The 24,042-nt window shown below is 38.1% G+C and overlaps 1 protein-coding gene across 1 annotated transcript in view; it reads left to right on the forward strand.

Moving 5' to 3' along the window:
• LOC115423686 (syntaxin-binding protein 4) overlaps nt 1-24,042 on the forward strand; it is a 129,838-nt gene that overhangs the window by 16,029 nt on the left and 89,767 nt on the right. The window lies entirely within an intron of this gene.

A 24,042-nucleotide genomic window follows, 5' to 3' on the forward strand; every position in this document is an offset into this window, starting at 1 on the left:
TTTTAAAGGCACATAGATTCGACTGTAACTGGCAGAAAAACAGAAAGAGATGTGATGTTTCCAGAGAAGTGATCCAAGAAGAAGTAACTACAGGGAGAAGAGAAGAGGCCCAAGAACTGAAACCTGAGGCACAATGACAGGCAATCAGTAACTCCATGACAGACATAAACACTTTTCTCTGTTAGGTAGGACCTAAACCAGTCTAACAAAGTTCACTCACGGATGTCAGGAGATAGATGGTTCTGTTAACCCTTATCCACGCCAGTCACAGGAACCAGATGATGGAGGAGGAGCTGAGGAGCGCCACATAATGACACTATGCCAACACGGTGTCTATGAACAAAGTGGCAGGAGAGTGTGCCAACCCAGCTTTCAGCGTCACTAGCTTCCTGCTGCGTTTCTCCCAACGTCTGTGACCTCTGTTTGTGGGCGGAGCCGGAACACAGTAGAGGTAGTGTTGCTATTTTCTGCACTCATTGTATTTTGCCATACATTTACAACCTTGTCTAGAACATCAGTTCCACTATTTGCCAGTGTTTGCCTTTGTGTCTGTGTCTTGACCAGACTGTTTACTGTGAATCTGACCACAGGCTGTGACAGTGGCACTAGGTGTGAGTGGATGCACTCTGACAGTTTATTTACTCGCCCTGTGTCTGGTGGAATTCAGGCCTCTGGTGGCAACAAACATCACTTCAGTTGTACTGTGACAAAGGAAAACTGCGTGCTCTCATTAAGTCACCTAGCTTTAGCTTCTGTCTTCTTATGTGGGACCTGCTGTGGTCATGATGGGCATATGCCCTTTGTTTCTGTTATATCAGTGCATCTGAGAGATTACATACAGGTGCAGAATACATTGTAGCAGAGCAAAACCTTGTTGACTGCTGCTTTCTTTGCTTCATGATTCATTATTATTACGATAAGATTAATGATTTACAGGTGCATCTCAAAAAATTAAAGTACTGTGACAAAGTTCAATATATTTTGTCTGTTTTTTCATAAAGAAGAAATTAAAAATTGTATATTTCATCGACTCATTTCATAGAAACTGAAATGTTTTAGGAATTTTTAAATTTAAACTGTAGTAATTAGTCGAGAGCTAAAAAGAACCCAAAACAAAACATCAAAATGTTAGTGTGATGTTAAATTTGTGTAAAATTGTTATTTACGCAGTATTAATACCAGTGCAGTTCACATTACAACAAGATTGTTGACTCGATAATTGTCCAGAAGAGACTGATTGACATCCTCCTCTAAATGGGAAAGAGTGCTGTGTCAGTGCAGATTGTATGGAAAGTTGACTGGAAGGTGTGGTAGGAAAAGCTACAGAAAGCTGCAGCACTCAAGCGTTCGAAAGAAATTTCTTTCAATATCAGTGGAACTGGGTGACTGGTTAAGAACATAATGCAACAACACAATTAGTGTCTGTAGATTCTATGTAAAAATGGACAGTGCAATGATGTTTCCTCCAGTTGTGTAGTTTGTCCTTACAATGGTCAGAAACCATTTTTTAGAACATCAATTACTAAAGAACGATGATTTGAACTTAAAGCAGCTTGATGAAATCTATATAAAAAAAAAAATCCAAAATCACCTTAAGAAACAAAATCATTGGATGTATTCTCAATTCAGCTGAATTCCCTCAGAGTACCATAAAGGAGGTGAGACTTATGAGCTATGTCCCATCCAACCACCGAGGATATTTGGAATGTTTTAACTTCACAATTGAAGTCTTAAGCCCTTTGAACCTTTTAAATCATATCATTATCATTATCATTGATTCCTTGACCATAAACGTAAATGCAGGATTTGGATTTATGTTACTGTCATCAGTGGTCCCAAATGTAGTTTTGGGGTGTGGATGAAATTAAAATGTCAATATTGACAGTGCTATCATCAGATCAAGTATCAGTGTTCATCTAATAAAGGGGAGTTAACATAAATGTATATCAGCATGATCTAAATATATAACCGCAATAGCTACATGCAATTCTAACAAAATATAAAAGTGCTCTTCCAACGGGGACAAATCCTTTACAATACTGTAGTTTCAGTTAATGGATGTGGATTTTAGAGTTTCTTTAGAGATGTGCCTTATGTAAAATTGTCAAACTGAAATGTAGATTTTGAAGCATGAATAGACCCAATTGTTCAACTGCAGCCCCAAGGGTGACACTATTATGAAATTATGGCAGTTTGTAATAGACCATAATATTCTTGATGGTCAATATGTTAATATTTTTTCCTGTATAGCTGTAAATACACCTGAGCATTTAGGCCAAGTAACCTTTATGTGTGGGATACACTTTACCTTCACACCGTTAACATAATTTCTTTCTTGTTGCATGTCATACACTCCTGATCAAAATTTTAAGACCAGTTGAAAAATTGCATGAATTTACCTTTTGCACTGTTGGATCTCATCTTAAGAAGGTTCTAAGCAGAGTTTCAAAATGCAAAAAGAAGAAATAGGAGTGAGACAAAAAAAATTTTGAGTAAGCAATTTATTGAAAACAGTTAACAATTGTGAGAGGCCTTGCTTATGCAGCTCAACAATCTAACCATGTTCAAAGAGAGAAAGCTTTTTGCCTTTGCCATCAGGAAGTCATGACAGTGTGAATACCTGATAGAAAATGACACTGAACCCACATTTTTGCACAGATGTTGGCTTTTAAAGGCTGTGGTCTAAAACTTTTGATCAGCTGTTGACCAGCCTATTTCAGTTTAATTGTTGTTTTCAGTAAATTGCTTACTCCAAATTTTTTTGGTCTCACTCTCATTTCTTCTTTTTTGCATTTTGAAACTATACTTTGAACCCTCTTAAGATTCTACAGTGCAAAAGGTAAATTCATGCAATTTTTCAACTGGTCTTAAAATTTTGATCAGGAGTGTATGTCATATTCATCTTGTTGGATTTTTTTTATGCAGTTTTTATGTTGTCATGTTACTTTTTTTTTTTACCTTGTGGTCTTATTCTGTCTTTTGCAAATAGTAATAATAATGAAAATGAATAAATATATTATTTATTTATTTATTTGTTTGTTTATTTAAATTTAAATTTATTTTCTTTTGCCTAGCTTTAATTCACTAATGTTAAAAGCAATTATTTCTGGTGGTGATCAGAGCATGACTACATAAAATCACAGTACTGTTCAGATCCTCTTACCCTGTGTCAGATTGGATTAGGATTGTCAGTGAACTCTTACGTTCGCATTCTCTGGGGTTAACGTCTGGGCTTTGAATGGGGCCACTAAGACCTGTGAGATGTGTCCTAAAGCCACTTGTCCCGGTGCTGAGAGGTGAATGTTTGACACACTCTGAGGGGAGCAGTCGGTGGAATATTTTAGACAATTCTGCATCTACTACTTAGAAGATATATTCTGTCCCCTTCTGTTGTGTTGAACAGAGACAGAATATTCTATGTGGTGTTGTATATAAATATTGTGAAACTGACAAGGTACCATGTAAAGACGACTATAGCTGCCAGCAGTGAGTATTGACTTGTATTAAGCCTCTCAATTAGAAGTACTGAATTTAGGAAAAAATACTTGATTTATAAAAATTCAGTTTAGAATCTCTTACATGTTTTATGGCTTTGTTGCTCTTCAGTACCAAATCCAGACTTATTTATTGATTAAAGGCTTGATATAGAATATTTAAAACACTCCTGAGGCTAAAACTTGGAGCCACTTGTTTGCTGAAGGAGTTTGTTGCCCCTTTTACACAGCACTTCTGTTACGGGAATATTTAGCCTTTATTCCGTAATGACGTCTGTGTAAACAAAATGGTGGGATCATTTGGTTCCACCTTTATCACAGCTCTGTAATGCCTCTTGAGGTAGTAACAGAGCTGTGTTAAAGGTGGAATCATGATTCCGGTACGCTATGTAAAAGGAGCACCTCTTGTTCCACAACCAAAGTGTGACATTTTGATGACGTATTACATGTGCAACCCCCTCACCGGGGGGATTTGAAAATGAGCATGGGCAATGTACAGTAAACAAATATATCAACACGACCACAAAGATGAACTGGGGAGACACCGAGATCTGCGAGCTGTTGTCACTTCGGGCAGAGGACTCCATCCATGCTAACATTTGTGGAATGGTGAAAGGTGGCCCGACACTGGAGAGGTTTGCAACACCGCTATCCTTGGGGTATTTCTGAAGTGCAAGTTATACGCCACACTATTGGCTGCTCTGCGTCACCACCCATATTGGGACCTTCTGGGGCGCTGCTAACAACTGTGGGTCCCCTGAAAGCTAAACATTGTGGGCTCTTGCGACAAGAAAGTATCTGTCAGAGCATGGAGGGTGGGGTGCATTCCATAACTGATGTAACTACTGTAATTTTTTTTAGTTACCTGTGGAACGGAGAGGACTGAAAAAACACCATCCAATAATTTTAACCTACCCATTGAAATGATTGAATGGTGATATGTCTATCAAACTCAACATCCATTTGTCCCCCTTGTACCCCTCTTCGTGCCCGAGTCATGCATTCTCAGAGGCTTGGAGCACTTGTACAGGAAACGAAGCTAGAGCCAGAGCTTGGCTAGCTATATTAGCTGGCATACTAAATTAAAATACGGTAGATACATGTACATTAGGAAGATTATGGCAGAAAAGGTGTCAACAACGGGTGAAAATGAAAAACTATTTGAGATGGCTACTGCCAAGACAAAGGCTGCTAAGTTATTAACGCTGTAGCAGTGTTTTACTGGACTAATGTTGCGTTTCGTGGGGACGTGGATATATCGTGAAATAACTCCGTGTTTACGGAGCACTGTTTTTGAAAGTGACACAGAAAAAGATCGAATAGGAAAAGCTGCAGTTTTGTGTAGACATGGCCTGCCTGAGCGCAAGGAATTGTGGTAGCTAGACGTAAACAAACCAGCAAATTTTAGTGGGCTGCTAGCCTGACATCATTCTTACTGCAATCAGCTGTTTATATTAGCCAGAGATTATTTAGAACATGTATCAAAACAAGTGAAAAGTCCAACTTCTAATCTAATATACTGATAAATATAACTTGAAACAAAAATCATATTCATTGTTCAGGTTCATTATTATGATGTCAGGTATTTTCTTACCTGTAAATGAGCCATGTGAAAAAGTTAGTGAAGGTTTCCAAATTACTACTGGACAGTGCTCGTGAACCCTCAGGAACAAGCATTGCACATTCCAGTACTCTGGAGGCATAGCTTTGGGGGGAAGCCTGAAGAAAGGGGTTTGTACTTTTTAATTGTGTATTTTCAAATTGTTGCTTGCTTGAACCGTTTTTCTAGGATCTCCTACCCTACCATTAACTATAGACATAGAAGCAGTGTACAAACCTTATTCATTATTGAACTTTTAATGTTGTATTCCTTCAAACAAACTGGATTTGTCTATATTCTAGTCGTATATTGCTCCTTTCAGAAAAAGACCTTCTTCCAAACAAATTTCCAAACAAAATATACAGTTTGCACCGTTCAGATTAAAATTTATAACTGTGGAATTTTAATGTGTATGTTAATCTACTCAGTGTTGCTCAACTTAGCGCTCAAGTCGGTTGAAGAACCTTTCGGATAAATGTGAGATTACCAAAGAGCCTGGGATTCCTTACGATCAGGGAAGTCATTGTAGACCTGTTTATGCTAAGGTCTGGGTTCAGATCCACATTGATGGATGGAATCACCTCATAGTGGTCCGTGGAACCTTGGCTTGTATTCCTTCAAGCTCATGTCTTAGTGTTTCCCCCATATCTGTCTTTTTACAGTTTGCAGAGTCTCCATGGACATTGTAAGATCAGCTCCATTTTCCTTGTTGGGTCCAATCAATGGAGTAGAATGGCCTTCCAATTTGCCCTTTATTGACTCTTCCTGTCCTCATTCCCACTGGTGACCATTGATTTTCCAGTAATGACTTCATTGGGTTTAATTTTCTCTAGTGGATGCCGAAGCAAAGCGCTGACTGGTTTTGTCCCTGTTGAGTTTTGCTTGATGCAGATCTTCTCTCTTTCTATTGACATATCTTTAATGAGCTGACTACTCCACTGTGTCTGTTTAGCAATGTCAAAGGTGTCCAACACTTGTCCTGCTCTGTGTCTTTGAATATTGAGTCAGGGAATGTTCATGGGCCTTTGGTGTGTGCCCTAACAGCTGTAATTAGCTGAGACAATCTCAGTGCCTTTCATTTGGACTGAAGGCTAAATAAGTCAAGTAAGGCCTTTACTCTAACATTTCAATGTTCTGAATCCTTTCTGGATGTTTCAGCAGAAAGTCTTTAGCTCTTTTGTAGGGATACATACTTTGCATGATAGTTGTCAAATCATAGCTGGTATAAACTATCCCATTGCCTTTGCTGAGGTAAACAGTAGGCAAATTGAACCTTTTCACCGTTGATTTTGGGATTTGCCTGTTGATACTTTGGTTTTCAGAACATCCATATTTGGATTAGAATGCTGAGCTGGCATAAATGTTGACATACATCAAGGGATAGGTGATGAAAAGTTAAAGATGCTGGAGACTGTCGTGACCAATTTTTCATCAAATCTGTGAAACCTCAGTCATAGCCTAAGTATCATGAATCTGTAAGTCTTTCTGTGATTACTCACCTGAATCTCTTGCCTTACGGTGAACAATTTCACAGTGCCATCCACCATAAACAAACCATGTGTTTACAAACGAGCCGGGAGGTAACTTGGGCATCTTCGGAACTTTGTCGCCACGTGCATTTTGGGAAGCAAAGGCTTGCGCATCCACCTGACAGTGGCAGCTGGAACAGACACAATTGGAAACGGCAGGAACTCCCTTCCTTCTATGCCGTTTTCGCATGTTTGTTTCATCCCATGTAATACCATATGTCCGTGCTGCCGCTGCTGCTGTTCGAAATTGTTCACCGTAATGCAAGAGATTCAGGTGAGTAATGACAGAAAGACTTACAGATTTGTGATACTTAGGCTATGACTGAGGTTTTACAGATTTTATGAAAAATTGGTCACGAAAGTCTCCAGCACCTTTAATTAGCATTACATATATAGATTTATTATTTTTATTTTCTTGCAATAGGCCTGGGGGAACATAATATTCCACCACTCCAAAAGAAGACCAGTGCAGAAACCAGTGGTAGTCCAAACCATCTGTTTATTTACAAGAAATCAAAGAATATCTTAAAGGGGTCATAGTTTGCTAAACCTACTTTTATTAGTCTTTGGTGCATTTAATTGTGTATTTGGACCCTAATAGTTGAAAAAGTTTGAATTTGAACCGTCCAGGCACTCTTCATAGTCATTTCGGCAAAAATCGAGTGCATTTCTACAGCCTGTTTAAATTCCTCCTTAATTTGCTACATTTTATAACTAGTTATGTCATGACATTTGCGCATATAAGATCGAGACTTCTGACGAACATTTCTCAGAGTACGCCATAATTGTTTGTCAGCAGCAGTGAAAATATATCCAAACTTTGAGCAGATTACCTAAAATGTTCAGTTGTTGGTTGAACGGGACAGAGCAACACAGTCAACAACCTGGAGGGGGCGGGGCATGAAGTGGCTCTTTTTCATTTAAACGGCCAGCACTCAAAACAACCTTTCACCTGTCATTACTCAAAATGGTGTTGAAGATGGACCTGTGGAGTTTAATTAATGAAGAATTCAGACCCAAGCATACCATTTACAGTTTATGTCGACCACAGAGAAATGTTTTAAAATGCATAATTCCATTTTAAAAGAAAAAAGCAAAATATCACTCCTTTAAGGGGAGGGAAGCCAACACAACAACCAAAACACCATAGAATTAAACCCACTTACCTACCAAAAACAAACAACACAATACCTTACCTACCTAGGCTAAACAAAACAGGAACAAAGTGTCATAAAAATGGCTGCTCACTCTAAACTAAAATTGGACTGCCAAATTTATGTTTATACAAATATTTACAAATGGGTCAACACAAAAATCACACATTGGTCACAGTTGTTTGGATTTGACAAAAGAGGCAAACCCCCGAGCTGTCAGATGTCTCTTCTTTCAAAGCTCATGGCAAAATCAGCAATCATTAAACGCAGCTATTAATCATGTATTCAACCCATACCTGTCTGGAAACAAGTGGACAAAACCACCCGTCAGATTTTCTAAAACTGGAAAACAAGCTAATGATTCCAGAGGGGGAGGGATCTGTTTTTCTCCCAACAACTTGAATTACAATTCACTGAAAGTTGTTATGGAATTTTTTGGCCAGTGATACCAAATTAAATTAAATTAAATGGAATAAAAATTGACCAATCAGTGCCATTTTCTGTGAGAATCATATGTGACTGTCTTTAAAAGGAGGCCACCACCTGTCAACGTCATGCTAAAAGTCATAAGAATTCACTACATACCATTTCCATTTTCTGAACTGCTTAAGGCTAACAGATACAGATGAATAACCATTCACTCTCACTATTACAGGTGACAGTGCCGTTTTGAACACAAATGAGGAATTCAAACTGAATTCTCCTTTTTATTCCCAAATTGAGACAGCTCACTGGGCTTCACTGAGAAGTCAGAAAGTAATCAAGCATCATATTCAACCACTAAAACTATTTATTTCTATTCAGGGATGCAAGAAAATAACTATAATTTGACATATAAAGGAATAATCTTGTGCTTTACTATTTTTGTCAGTTTTTTTATGACTGAAAAAAAAAAAAAAAAAAATTAAGGATAACAATTAGGGCTGCGCAATATTGGAAAAAACTGACATTGCAATTTTTTTTAACCCTGCGATATAGGTTGCGTTATGAAAAAATACTCAGGAGGATATAATAGCTGTGCGTTGCAAACCAACTAGTTGCATTACCTCTCGTTGCGGCAACAGGTGCAAGGCACTGTCAACACAGAACACATGTTTAAATATTATCCTTCTTGTAGCTGAAATAATTCCAGATAACTGATGTTGCTTTTCTTTTTGGCACCAAGTCTTTGTTTTTGGGGATTTTCTCTTGTTCGTTGCCCATTTTTCAAGTTTGTTACCAGCGACTCACTCCATGTGGAGGGGCGTGGTCTGCTTCCACAAACTGATTAAGAACAATTGTGATTGGAGGATCGCTGCTCGTAGTGTGTGTCAGATACCCTTGCAATTAGATGAGAGCATGTTGAGTTCATTTGCCTCCTACATCGCAGGACCTGCAATATGACTATTGCGCACATGTACATTGCAATGACAATGTTCAAACAAGATATTGTGCAGCTCTAATAACAATAGTGATTATTTAGAGTCAAAAAAATCTGCATAAGCATGCTAGATTTCAAAAAATATTCCAAGGCACACTGTAGGATTTGTGTAAAAATAAATGCCTTTATTACTTCGTGGCAATCTTTTAAAATACAGCCAACGTGTTGCGACCTCTGGTCTTCATCAGGGCTTTTATCACTGCCTTGGAATACTTTTTGAAATCTAGCATGCTTATGTGGATTTTTTTGACTCTAAATAGCCAGACACACACACCACAAGTTTCCAAAGAGCACCTGTGGATAATCACCAAGAAGAAGACCCAGCAGCACTTCCACTCTGTTGAATTAGAGAACAATAGTGATTATGTTTTAGCTTTAAAAATATCATTTCATTTAAAGAGATTCTACATAGTGGTGTATTAACCATTACAGAAACATTAAAAAAAATGATGTTGCTATTGCTTTTAATGTAGGGCAGCTGTGGCATAAACCGTACGCTGGTGTGTGGTCTACTAAAATTAACAAAAATAAACATAATATGATAATAAACAAATTAACCTAATGTGGTGGTTGTGTTTGGATGATGGGAGAAAGCCAGAGTACCAGGAGAGAAAGCGTGCAGACATGGGGAGAACACGCAAACTCCACACGGAAAGGCTCCAGCTGGTGAGCACTGGGATTGAATCCAGGGCCTGAGGGGACAGTGCTAACCACAGCACCACCATGCCACTCAGGTCACACATACACACAATTTATACAGTTGGTATGAATGGTTAAATTAGACTTTAAAACCAAAACTGTTTTTTGTAGCTGGCTGTAATATGTTTATTTCTGTTGTAATCTTGGACATTTTATCATGGTCATCTAAGGGAATTGGTTGCTATGTTTTCAGTCCCCTGCTGGAGATCACAGGAAGATGATACTTACCAGCTGTCATAGAGAGGAAGCACTTCACAGTTAGGTCACATTGTAGTAACACTGTGGTTTGTTATCCCTCTGCAAACATATGACTCTTCTGTATATGTGCTGACCTGAAAAGTTTGACCTACACTCTGATCCGCTTATGTGGCAGTTTAAATAAAAAGGTGCAGATACTCTCAGCAAATTAAATAGAGCACATACAATCTCTAATGCAGGTTATCTGTCCTCAGTGACTGTCTGTCCAACCCATGTTAGAACTGTCACTGTTAGACTCCTAATTTTTTCAAATGTTTTCATTTGGGAAATTTTATGTTAGTGTAACACTTGGAAGTTTAGGTGTTACCCAAAAATTAGGAGGTCAAACACAAGCAGGTCACATTCAAATGATCCATGATGTGACAGAATACCACTTGTCAGTCAGTGGGACTTCTGTCACATATGTGGGTCATACATGAATTTTGGGGGTGGTCTATACTTTAGAACTCTCCACTTCAAAAGCCTGCATATTCACAACTAAACTAAACAAATCTACTCGCAAAATTAACACCAGAGCAGTGGTGCATTTTACATCCTTGAAATATGCAAAAGCTGCAAGGGACTAGTTAATATTTTTTAATTAGTGTTTCAGAAGTGGAGGAAGTCTTTTATGTTGTTTTTCCACACTTTGATGAGGAAGGCCAAAGCAGGCACAGGTTGAATTATTTTAGTTTCTCAAGATCACATAGTAATGATCTAATTATAAAAACTGCATCCATAAAGAAACCCTTACAATATCAATGTAATATTCCTGATGCAGCTTAAGAGCTAAATCACCACACAAGGCACCGTATCAAAACTATAATATTACCCATACCAGGGTTTTTTCTGGTTCAACATGAGGACGAGGTGGCGCCAACCTGATGTAAAGCACACCTTTGACTAGCTAAATTTAACTCCATATAATGATCGTGTTTAAGGAATATTAATATATGACTGAAGAAAATTACAATTATGTTTCTTTTTTTAAGTCGTACCTTATTGTGAATTCCAACTCCTTTCCTCTGGACGGAGGTTCTTAGTCCCAAGGTGCAGGACACAGTGTTATAAAAACAGCTTTGTTCCTGTTGCCGTCACTGAGCTCAATAAGAAATAGTGACATTGCACTTTATTTATTTATCTTAGTTATTTATTCTATTTCTTTGCTCTATTTTTTATTATTGTGACTTCAAATTTCTAAATTTTATGTTCTTATCCTGTTTTTTTAAATCCCAGACTGTTTTTATCTTCTCTGGGTTTTTATTGAGTTTTATTGCATCTTGTTTTTATTTATTTGATCTTATTTATTTATTTTATTCTTTTACTTATCCATGCTGCTATACTGATGAATGGTGGAACACTGGGCACTTTTTGTCCTGTCTTTTTGTCCTGTCTGTAAACTCGATCAAGTACCTGTCTAACATGTTCAAAGTATGTCTTGCTGTAATGCCAAAGCAATCACCTTGACTGCAAAACAAATCTACCCACGGGTACAAATAAAGTAACCTTGAACCTTGAACCTTGAACCTAGCACTGTAAAAAAAAAACAAAAAAAACGATGGATGGATGGATGGATAAAAATGAGATTTTATTCATCCCACACTGGGGAAATTCACAGTTCAAGGGAGCAACACAATAAAGTGCATGAAAAAATGTCCATGCATATAGATAATGGAAAAGACGAACTAGAAAAAATTTTTTGGGAGAAAACACAAGAGGGCAGACGTACAAAATTGACTGGCAAAAAGGGTAATCAGAAACAGTCAGGTTAGATCAGTGTTTTTCAACCTTAGGGTATGACCCCAGGTGGGGACACCTGGAATTGAAATGGGGTCGCCTGAAATTTCTAGTAATTGATTAAAAAAAAAAAAAAATTCTAATAAAAAATATTTTTTAATGATTCTATGTATGTATGTATGTATGTATGTATGTAACTCTGAAGCACTGTGGTACTGTTTATCTTTCAAATGTTTATTGTGGTCAGTTTAAGATGCTGCAGCTCTTTCATAATTCATACTTTGAGTCATTGTTTGTTCAGTATTAATTGTCAGCCTTGAAAATACAATCTGGACTGACTGAACAAATTAATTTTAGTGAAAAAAAAAAGTCTCTGTTTTGAATGTCTGGGGTCGCCAGAAAATTGTGATGTTAAAATGGAGTCACGAGCCAAAAAAGGTTGGGAACCACTGGGTTAAATTAAGGATACCCTCACAAGAAACATGGGATAAACACTGAACGCTCACAGGAAAACCGATGAGACACACTGGCCATGACAGACAACAATAGAACGGTTTAGATACATGCAAAAAGGGGAGGGAAGGGGTGAGACACGACCCAGGTGAAGGAAGTGCAGGTAAGGCTTTGAAATAAAAGAGGAAAGACAAACACTAAACACAGACTATTTACCAAAGGGGACACTGACAGTTATTTCCAGTTGATTGGTATTTAACCCTTAAAGACCCAGTGCTACTTTTGTCACTATTCTATTTTTAACCTTTCTTAAGTGATTTCTCACTATTTATTCTAATATTATGCTCTGTGTTTTGCATTTTTAATTAAAATCAGGTATTTTCACTGATCATGTAGCTGTTCATAAAAGTTCAGATTAAAGTTGAGGGTTATTATATCAGAAACAGAGAAAACTGAAGAAAATGTGACTTTTTCAGTGAAATAGATCATTAACTGAACCTAAACCAAATGTCTCCATCCACTGTCATTGCTCCAACTCCATGGGTTTTACTGGTGAATCAATGTTGTAGAAGATGACGGTGTTTCTATGGTTAACTACAGAGCCTCTGAACGTCCAAATGGGTCATATCTGATGACCATGAAAAGATGACAAACTGCATTTTACACCAATTATTTACATGTATTCACAGGATTAGTGGATCAACAGATATTTAACTTTTTACAGTACAGGCCAAAAGTTTGGACACACCTTCTCATTCTTTGCATTTTCTTTATTTTCATGACTATTTACATTGTAGATTCTCACTGAAGGCATCAAAACTATGAATGAACACATGTGGAATTATGTACTTAACAAAAAAGTGTGAAATAACTGAAAACATCTCTTATATTCTAGTTTCTTCAAAGTAGCCACCCTTAGCTCTGATGACTGCCTTGCACACCCTTGGCATTCTCTTGATGAGCTTCCAGAGGTAGTCACCTGAAATGGTTTTCACTTCATAGCTGTGCCTTGTCAGGGTTACTTAGTGGAATTTCTTGCCTTATTGATGGGGTTGGGACCATCAGTTGTGTTGTGCAGAAGTCAGGTTGATGCACAGCTGACAGCCCTATTGGACAACTGTTAGAATGCATATTATGGCGAGAACCAATCAGCTAAGTAAAGACAAACGAGTGGCCATCATTACTTTAAGAAATGAAGGTCAGTCAGTCTAGAAAATTTCAAAAACTTTGAATGTGTCCCCAAGTGCAGTCGCAAAAACCATCAAGCGCTCCAACGAAACTGGCTCACATGAGGACCGCCCCAGGAAAGGAAGACCAAGAGTCACCTCTGATGCTGAAGATAAGTTCATCTGAGTCACCAGCCTCAGAAATCGCAAATTAACAGCAGCTCAGATTAGAGACCAGATGAATACCACACAGAGCTCTAGCAGCAGACACATCTCTACAACAACTGTTAAGAGGAGACTGCGTGAATCAGGCCTTCATGGTCAAACAGCTGCTAGGAAACCACTGCTAAGGAGAGGCAACAAACAGAAGAGATTTATTTGGGCCAAGAAACCCAAGGAATGGACATTAGACCAGTGGAAATCTGTGCTTTGGTCTGATGAGTCCAAATTTGAGATCTTTGGATCCAACCGCCGTGTCTTTGTGCGACACAGAAAAGGTGAACGGATGGATGCTACATGCCTGGTTCCCACTGTGAAGCATGGAGGAGGAGGTGTGATGGTGTGGGGGTGCTTTGCTGGTGACGCTGTTGGGGATTTATTCAAGATTGAAGGCAACCTGAATCAGCATGGCTACCACAGCATCCTGAAGTGACATGCCATTCCATCCGGTTTGCGTTTAGTTGGACCATCATTTATGTTTCAACAGGACAATGACCCCAAACACACCTCCAGGCTGTGTGAGGGATATTTGACCAAGAAGGAGAGTGATGGAGGGCTGCGCCAGATGACCTGGCCTCCACAGTCACCGGACCTGAACCCAATCGAGATGGTTTGGGGTGAGCTGGACCGCAGAGTGAAGGCAAAAGGGCCAACAAGTGCTAAGCATCTCTGGGAACTTCTTCAAGACTGTTGGGAAACCATTTCAGGTGACTACCTCTGGAAGCTCATCAAGAGAATGCCAAGAGTGTGCAAAGCAGTCATCAGAGCTAAGGGTGGCTACTTTGAAGAAACTAGAATATAAGAGATGTTTTCAGTTATTTCACACTTTTTTGTTAAGTACATAATTCCACATGTGTTCATTCATAGTTTTGATGCCTTCAGTGAGAATCTACAATGTAAATAGTCATGAAAATAAAGAAAATGCAAAGAATGAGAAGGTGTGTCCAAACTTTTGGCCTGTACTGTATATCGGTAAATAATTTTGGTCGCTTGTGAATGTTGGGGTCTTTATGGGTTAATGACATTTTATGGACATTTTTAACAAAACGTGAACCCAGTTTCATTTTAATCTAACCTCGTATCTCTGCTACTTCTAAAAGAGGAACTACATGAAGCTTCAATTCAGTGGCTTTAAAGCACATCTTCAGTAGAACCTGATGGATTTACCTGTTTTAGAAAATTGTCATCATCTGTCCATTGCAGAAGTTTACAAACTCAAATTGTTATTTGTTTTCTTTAGAGCAAGGATTACTTTGATCTTTGAGAAAACGACAAAAATGATAACGCATGCTGACGAACAATTCCTTGAAATATCTTGATTATCCTTGTTGAAACTGTAAATTTAGATTTAGAGGTGCAGACAGACATACAGATATTTTATTTTATCATAATACCCTTGTGACCTATCCAAAAATATAATTATTTTTATCTCACAGAAAGTCTGCAGGGTATCAAAAAGTATTATTTTTGTTTTGCTAAGGTCTGCAAGAAGCCACTTTAGTGAGCTGTCAAACGATGCTGACCTTCAGCAGATGGCGTTTAAGACCCACTCTACCACACTGATCTACTGGATTTGAACGTGCAGACTCCCATCGTCTGCCACAGAGGGCAGCCTTAAACCAGAAATATTTAACAGAATTAACCTACCTCTTTATTTCTGGATTTATTTCTTTGTGATGCTTTGTATCACGCAAGGACATACACATATATTGTGTGTGTGACTGTGATTGGGTCTGGCCCTGTTTGATTTCTCAGTGTGGATTGGATAATCCCATAATCTGATAACGACCCACTGTGCAGATTTAGTGATTAAAGTTCTGAGGCAAATGTGTGTTGCCATGGCTACCGAAATAAAAGAAGAGAATTCATCTGCATATGGTGTAAAGTGTGTTTTTGTGGATGTGGATGTGGGAAGGCATGTAAGCTCTTAATGCAAATGTGCAACACTTGGATTAATACAATATATTTACAGTATGTGAGACGGCAGAAAGCATTTTTACATGCTGATCCGAGCAATTATTTAAAGGATCATACACTGATTTTATTTGTTTCAAGTAGGATTTTAGTCACTGCGTGTGGAAAGATGGACAAGTGGATCTTTTCTTTTCTTTTCTTTTCTTTTCTTTTCTTTTCTTTTCTTTTCTTTTCTTTTCTTTTCTTTTCTTTTCTTTTCTAACTACATTATGGTGGGGGCACCATAATGAATAGATGTGTTCTCATGACAATTTGCTGAATTGCTTTGACACTTTTTGGAGCTTTCTGGACAATAATATTATATTTATCATTATTATGATTTTTTTAATCTCACAATAACATATAATAAGTTATTTAAAACTGAAACACAAAATGTCTTCTTTTCTTACCAAATTTTATTCATGTATATTTTGATGATTGATAAATCAGTCCTAATGATTTGAATGAATGAAAGATTTATTTATTCTTATAATGGAACAGTTCCTATTAATGAACATTTACATGTAAATACGAGAGATTATAGCCATACAGCTAATTTCCATCTGAAGTCCCATTGGCAGGTAGAAGAAAAAAAGCAAACACCCCTCCTGAACAAGCAGCTTACAGATAACATAATACCATAACTGAAGTAAGATATACAAAAAGAAAAACAGCATTTGATGTTTATTGTGATAATTGCCAATAATAACTGACATGAAGATTTGCAAACATGTCACCCAGCAGTAGATTAAACTCCTGAGGGTGTGTCCAACTGTACTCAGACCTAAGAACAGAACAATTACACTGTGATACAATTCCAACTCAAAGTAGTATCACTGATGTAATGTTAGCTTACATTTTGTGTGTGTGTGTGTGTGTGTGTGTGTGTGTGTGTGTGTATGAGAGAATGTTTTCCTTCCTTTGTTTTCCTTATTTTGTAAAAAAAAAAAAAAAAATATTTCTTATTTTGTTAACAAACTTATTGATTTGTTTAAACAACTACCTGTTGTGAAATTAGACCTCATGTACTTGTGTAATTCTTCTGAAGTCTCAAGTCACTTTTTATGTCATTATTTATTCTGCAGACAAAAATGACATGATACATAAATTCAGTAATTTACAGCAGACTTAAACCAAACATTTGATTGCAGACAGATACTGAAGTACAACTATACAGTAGATGGACCGATATAGACTAGCCATGGTGTTATTAATGCCACACACCCATACTCTGTGAATAAACAAGTGTCGACTGAGTAGAAGTGTTATTTTTAGTGAAGTTTTTTTTTTTTAAAGAGTACAGTCTGTATGATTCCTGACAAGTAGATTATATCAGAGACTTTTACTTGAGTGAAGAAGTTATGCTGTTGCTAATACTTTAAAACAAATGCCTGCACTTTTACTATGAGAAATGTGAGTTGGAATATTTTTTAATCTTCACTGCTTTTACCATAAAAGACAATTGAACCATTTGGTAGAGTATGTTTTTTGGAAATTACTTGACCCTAAGAGTGTTTTTGTGGCATCAAATTACATAATTGTACTCAGAAATTTTTACCCAACAGGGTCATTCATATCCACCTGTTTCATTGGTGACTTCTGGTATAAGTCAGTTTACTGGAAAGGCAAACCATTTAAAGGTGCAGTGATGTCTAGTGAATTTTGTGTGACACAAAACACTTTTTAGTGAGGTATAGTAACTCAAATGTTCAATGAAACCTCCACAATACTACATTAGTTTATAAGTTTGGAACAGGTACTGTTGTTTTCAAGGCAGGATTTTTACTCATTAATTATTTGAATGAATGTTTGTTTTCTACACAGCCTTCCAATATTACAGATACATCCAGACCCTGGCAATCCAAAACCAACAACTAGCAAGCTCAACATTGTCAGTGATTTTGGCAGCTTTCTGCTTTTTGGTTCAGGTTTAAAGCACCCTTCAATTTTTCAAAGCATCTTGTAAAGGTGCTTTGAAGAACCGCTAAGCTTCTCAAGGTATTAAATTAAAAAATGTGGGATTTCATATATTATGTAATCCAGCGGCTGATCAAAGTCACCCAAATCAAAGGCTTCATGAGAATTTTGGGGGCTAAGCCCAAACATTAGATTACCATTTGAAAAACATACAAACAAACCAAACAGTTGCCCCTCAGAGAGTGTGTTGGTGAATGTGAAGTTTAGAATCTGGAACATCCCAGTGAAAGATGAAATGAAAAGCAGTGATAAACTGGCCCGTATGCTGCTCACTGTATTTGTACTCACAGACCATCACTGACTTTGGATTGAATGAGTCTTTGTTCCTTCAGAAGAGTTGGACCTTCAGATCTTAATGAGTCAAAAATACTTCATTTTCAACAGTAATTATTGTTCGTCTGTAAAAGTCAGCCCTACAATAAACATGTCCAAGTTGTGCCCTGCCTTTGCCTGTTAGTGGACAGTATGGGAAATTAGTTGCTACTGTAGCCAGTTGCATTAAAACAGAATACTATATGTCTTTTCTCTCTATACCTGAACCATGCAGATCAGGGCTATACATACTGTGTGTGTGTGTGTGTGTTTGTGTGTGTGTGTGTGTGTGTGTGTGTGTGTGTGTGTGTGTGTAGTCCTTGAATGGAATTGTGGGTCACATAATTCTTAGAAAAGTCAAAACCCTACATGAAGCTAAAAGAGATAGTGGTATTGAGCCTCTACGGCATCAGTAACATTGCTGGGGGATTTTAAAGAACTTTGTCTTATGACTTAGAGTACAACTGTAGGGTTTAAGTGTGTAGTTTGCCAAGTGATTCTGTTGTTGCACATCTGTTATTCTGTCCTTGTGCTGTTATTTCAAAGGAGTCTTACACCAGCAAGATGATGAAATGTGCAACTTGGTACAACTTGTTAGTCAACAAGACTTAAACACATTCTAGCGGTTTCTTTTTTCCTTTCCATTTGTCATCCACTGCTTCACTGACTCGTGTCCTTGTTTGCGTACTCATAGGGATGTTCAGCTCTCCTGTATGTGACCTAACAGGCCTGCAATAAAGTGAGGGGACTGACAGAAGTTGGCCACTGCATAGGGAAGTGTTATCCCTGCTTACATACATGCTCCCAAAGCCAGTCTCTGGAGTCACTACAAGTTCTCAGGGTTAGGTAACAGGCTGGACCACCTCCAGAGACATCTATTCTGAACAACTGGAGAAATGGCAGAAACCTTGGCTGGCTTTTAAGGGAAACATGAGTGTGTAGATGGATACAGTGCTGAAACAAACTGAACAGGAGTACTGCTACAGTACTGGAAAGACGGAATTAGATTAATGAGAAAACATGAATATAACAGAGCTGGTTTGGCATAACCTATGAGTAGAGATGAAATCAGGAAAAAACTCAACAAAGGGTCTTGGGACATGCATCTTAATGAGGTTAGTGGCCCACTGCAATTGCTCTTCTGATTCATCAATATGAGATGTAGAAGATGAGCTGGATTTTTCAAGATGTCCTCCACCATAGTCCTCAGTGTGTCCAGCTTCTGTCCAAAAACGGAACCAGTTTTTTTTTCCCCACCAGTTTATTCAGTCTTTTTGCATCTCTCTGTCTGATGCTACTCTCCCAGCCGATGACTGCATAGAAGAGAGGATTGGCTACAACCAGTTTGTAAAATGTGTAGCATGTTGGGACAGATGTCAAAGGACCTGAGTCTCCTGTGTTCAGGGACCAGTCCATTTAGTCAAGATGCACACCAAGATATTTGTATGTTGGCACAACTGCATTGTCCACCCCATAAATTTTCACTGACTGAAGAGGGGGTATAGACTTTGTGAAATGCACCACCTTTTCTTTGGTCTTAGAGGTGTTCAGTAGGGGTCAATATTTGTGATTCCAGTCATAGAAGGCTTTGGTCAGGTTCCTGTACTCCTCTTCCTGTCCATTTGTGATACACGTCACATTAGCTGTGTCATCAGAATATTTTTTGATGTGACAAGACTCAGAGTTGTACTTAAAGTCCACTGTGTACAATGTGAACAGGAACGGAGCCAAAACATTATATTTTATAACATTATTATCTCAGATACACAGTTCCCCAACCTGACGAGTTGTGGTCTTCCTGTCAGGTACTCTGTAATCCAGGAAACAAAGGAAGGATCCATTCCCTTGGAGCTTGTGTCTGTGTATGGAGGAATGGACTGTGTTGAAGGCATTTGAAAAATCCAAGAACTTTATCCTCAAATAACCATCAGACTCATCTGGGTGAGAGTTAGCTCAGAGTAGCATGTAGGGGACAACATCATCCACTCTAATGTGTTCTTTGTATGCAAACTCCAGGGCATCCTGTGCATGTTTGACATGAGATCTTAGAAGATGCCTAAGAATCCACTCTAGGTCTTCATGATGTGTGACATTAGAGCCACTGGTCTGTTGTCATTTGGCTCAGCTGGATGACCTACTTTTATAGTACTGGTATAATACATGATGTTTTCCACAGAGCTGGAACTCTCCCCAACTGTAGGCTCAGGTTGAAGATCTTTTGGAGAGGTTCACCAGTTGGTAGTACAGTCCTTAAGAAGCTTTAAACACACACCATCCAGGCCAGCTGCTTTCTCAGAACATAGTTTCTGCAGTTCCCTCTGCATCCTTGCTATTGTGACAGACAGTGGAGTGGGGTCCTGGGGTAGTAGTAGAGCTGCAACCAATTAATCGACTAGGTGCTTGAAGTCAATGCAAAAAGTCCCGATTCGATTAATCGACTTGAATTGATTGAAGGGAGATATTCTATTGCAGTTTTCCTGAATTGAAGCTTCTTTGTGCATCACAATAAGCATCCGTGTGAAACGCAACAGTGGAACCAATGTTTAACAGCAGCGAAATGAACGAAACAAAGCTTTAATTCAGGAGAATTGTTGTTGAATGATTTTTTTTTTATCACGTTGAGTCGATTAATCGGTTGCAGCTCTGGGTAGTAGTAGATGTAGGTGCTGTGGTGGGGATGGACACTTTGTTGTTGGAATTGGTGGAGGAGGACATTAAGATCTGAAGTGTGAGGAGCAACAGTATAAGGATGGAGTAGCTGCTGAGGTAGCAGGAGACTCAACGGGTGTAGCTATGCCCAGTTGAAGAACTGGTTGAATTCATTGACTCCACATCACCCACTGCCTGGACTTTCTTTGTCTTGGAGTCAGTGATGGTATTAAGTCCCCTCCACACTTCTGTGATATTGAACTGCAGCTTCCATTCGATTTTGTTCTTGTGGTCCTTCTTTGCTCATTTCAGTCTTCTCTTCAGCCTTTGTTGCACTTGCTTGAATCTTTCTTGATCACCATTTTTAAATGCATATTTTTTTCTGGTTAGTGATTGTTTTAGTGTTGGTGGTGGTCCAGGGTTTTTTTTTGTTGTTTTTTTTTACAGCATACAGTCTTTGTAGGAATGATATTGTTGCTGCAGAAGTTTGATGCAATCAGTAATAGATTCAGTCATTCTGTCAATATCTGTACTGTTCTGTTCTCTTCCTAGCAATACATTCCAATCAGTTCTTTCAAAGTAGTTTCTTAGAGCATCAGTCAGCTCAGGTGTCCATTTCATAACAGATCAGGAAGTTCCAGGTAGATTGAGGATACAGCAGATTGAAGGTCTTGTTTGTTAAAGAAACACAGACAGTGATGCTCCATCCACATGAATGTGGATGTTCATCAAATGGATCAGAATCTGAATCAAAAAAAGTTTTATTATCTGTTGTGGCAGAAAATCATCTTAGACGTTGCTCATACAACAAACAAACACAACACAAAAACACAAAATTCCTAAAAACCTAGTGAGATAAAAGAATACTGAAACATAAATCATTTATACAGAGTTCAAGTAAAACTCTAAAATGTGCAACATGGTAAAGTGCGTGTGCTGGAGATCATTTATGAGCTATGGTTTGTTTAAAATATTTATGACAGAGGGGATAAAAGAATTGCAGTAAGTGTTCTATTTGGACGGGGAGTTTATAGTGGTGACCTGATGGTATAACCTGGAAGGACTTGTGCAGTGGGTGAGTGGGATCTGCTGTGATGAGGCTGGCTTTCCTTGTGACTGCTTGGGTATGGAGTTCTGATAATGGAGCCTGGGTTTTGCCAGTTATTTTATTTGCTTGATTCATGAACCAGGAAAGCTTTGATTTATTCTTGATAGAGATGGAGCTGTACCAGGATGTGATGTTGAAAGTGAGGACCGATCCAATGAGTGACTTGTTAACAGCTGTTAAAATGTCCCTCCTAACAGCAAAGCTCCTAAGCTTCCTCAGCAGGAACAAGTGTCGTTGTGCCTTCTTATAGACAGAGTCAGTGTGCTGGGAGAAGGACAGCAGGTTATCCACCATTGTGCCCAGGTACTTGAATGCCTCTGCCTGCTCCACTGCCTGTCCCTGCAGTTTCAGGGGCTCAAAAAGAAGGTGGGTAAGATCAGGTGCTCACCTTCCTGCACAGCATACCTCCTTTGTCTTGGAGATGTTGAGTTCCAAGGAGCTCTCCTTAATGTAGGACATCAGGGTGTCCACCTGCTGGGTGGTATGCAGACAGAGTACCCATTCTTCATGGCCACCAAGGCCATGTAATTTGCATACTTAAAAAAGGACATGCTATTTGTGCAGATGGAGAATAAAATGGGGGCTAAAACAGCCCTGAGGGAATCCAGTGTTTAAAATCATGTTTCTGGATTTAAAACCATTGACCACCACATGCTGAGGAAGTCCTGTAGGAAGTCCTCTATCCATAATATGGGTATGTTTTGATATGTTTCTCGATGTTTGTCACGTTCTGTCATACACAAATTGATGTTTTAGGTCACGTGCAAAGTGAAAAGTAGTGTAAAGTCAGAGTTTGTTACCCTAAACTGAAGGAAACTGGGTGTTTGATTCCACAAAGTGAAGTTTGAGTCAGTGTTTGATAACACTGGTGTTCTAGAGGAGACAGCGCAGACCTCCGCCAAGGCAGATCAGTGCCCCCACCCCTGATCACCACCAAAATGTAATCATTTGTTCTTTGTGCCAGTATCAACATTTCCTGAAATTTTCATCCAAATCCAGGGCACTGATCTGCCTTGGCGGAGGCCTGCACTCTCCGAGTGCTTCTAGTTATTACTGACTTTCTTCTCCTCAAAAAACTTTCCTCTTCTTCGTGGTATTTGTCCAGTATGGCTAATTAAGAGTGGCGCCCCCTGGTGGATTAATTGAGGATCGCTCATTCCAACACAATAAATGTCAGTAGCCACACTTTGTTCCAGTCAGACTAATGACAACGACAATAAAGCACATTTACAAAAGGAACTAAGAACTGGAATGGGATTATTAAGTACTCATATCAGTACTTGGCAAGTACTCAAATGTAAGTACTTGTACTTGTACTCAGTCTGGGAAAAGTGGTATCGGTGCATCCCTAATAATCCATGATCATATTGAAAAGATCAATCAGTGCAACTTGTAAAAACAGAAATAACCATCAACACAGCCAAATAAATGTGTAGTATTTTTTTTTTTATTTGTTTTTATTTTCTGTAAAGTTTTATACCATTAAAGTTATATATTTTAAAATGTTTTATACCAGCAACTTGTAGAGGATCTGTTTAAAGGGCTAAAGATTCAAGTATCATAGAGCCTCTACAGACTGTCACACAGTACTGAAATAAATGCCTTTTCATAGAGCTGGGCAATCAAGCTATTATGAAATGTGTCATGAAGCACATCTTTTGTGTTTAGGATTCATTCTGTTCATACTCTCAGCTTCAACAAAATGATTCGGTGTTTCGTTGTTTTGGTGAATTTTACCTTTTTTTTTTTATATATATATTTTAGATGTCAAACAAATATTTTGTCATTGTATTAATTTTGAATATTCTATATCTTGATTAATGAAATGTTAAAAGTTTTAAACAAGAAATAGCTGACGGTTACAATGTGTTTTCATTCTCTTTCATTTCATTTTCATATGAGTGGACTCATTTTTTTGTTATGTAGTATTGCTGTTCAAACAAAAATTAGCAAATAAGAATTAAATAACAAAACCAGAGACTGAAGATATTTTCATTTGGTTTTGTCTTTTGTGTCATTTTCATTTATTTTAATGTCATTGTCATCTTATGTGTTTTACGTATTTCTGTTGTTTCATCTTTATCTTTCTGCATCATTGACATCTTTCTGAAAAATTTAAAATTACAAGTCACCATGTATATTTTCTATAAACTTCAGTTAGGACCAAAACTCATGCCTATAACCTGACATTAAATCATTGACAGAAAATCCAGTTCTTTGAAACTGGAGCCTTTATTGGTCCTTGTGAACAACCCCCAAAAATATTTTCAAATATCAATTTCTATGTATGAGTTTCAGTTTTGTATCATATTTGATCCATCGGGTTTCAGTGCTC

This window comes from Sphaeramia orbicularis, chromosome 8 (genome assembly GCF_902148855.1).
Source record: "Sphaeramia orbicularis chromosome 8, fSphaOr1.1, whole genome shotgun sequence".
Lineage (NCBI taxonomy): Eukaryota > Metazoa > Chordata > Actinopteri > Kurtiformes > Apogonidae > Sphaeramia > Sphaeramia orbicularis.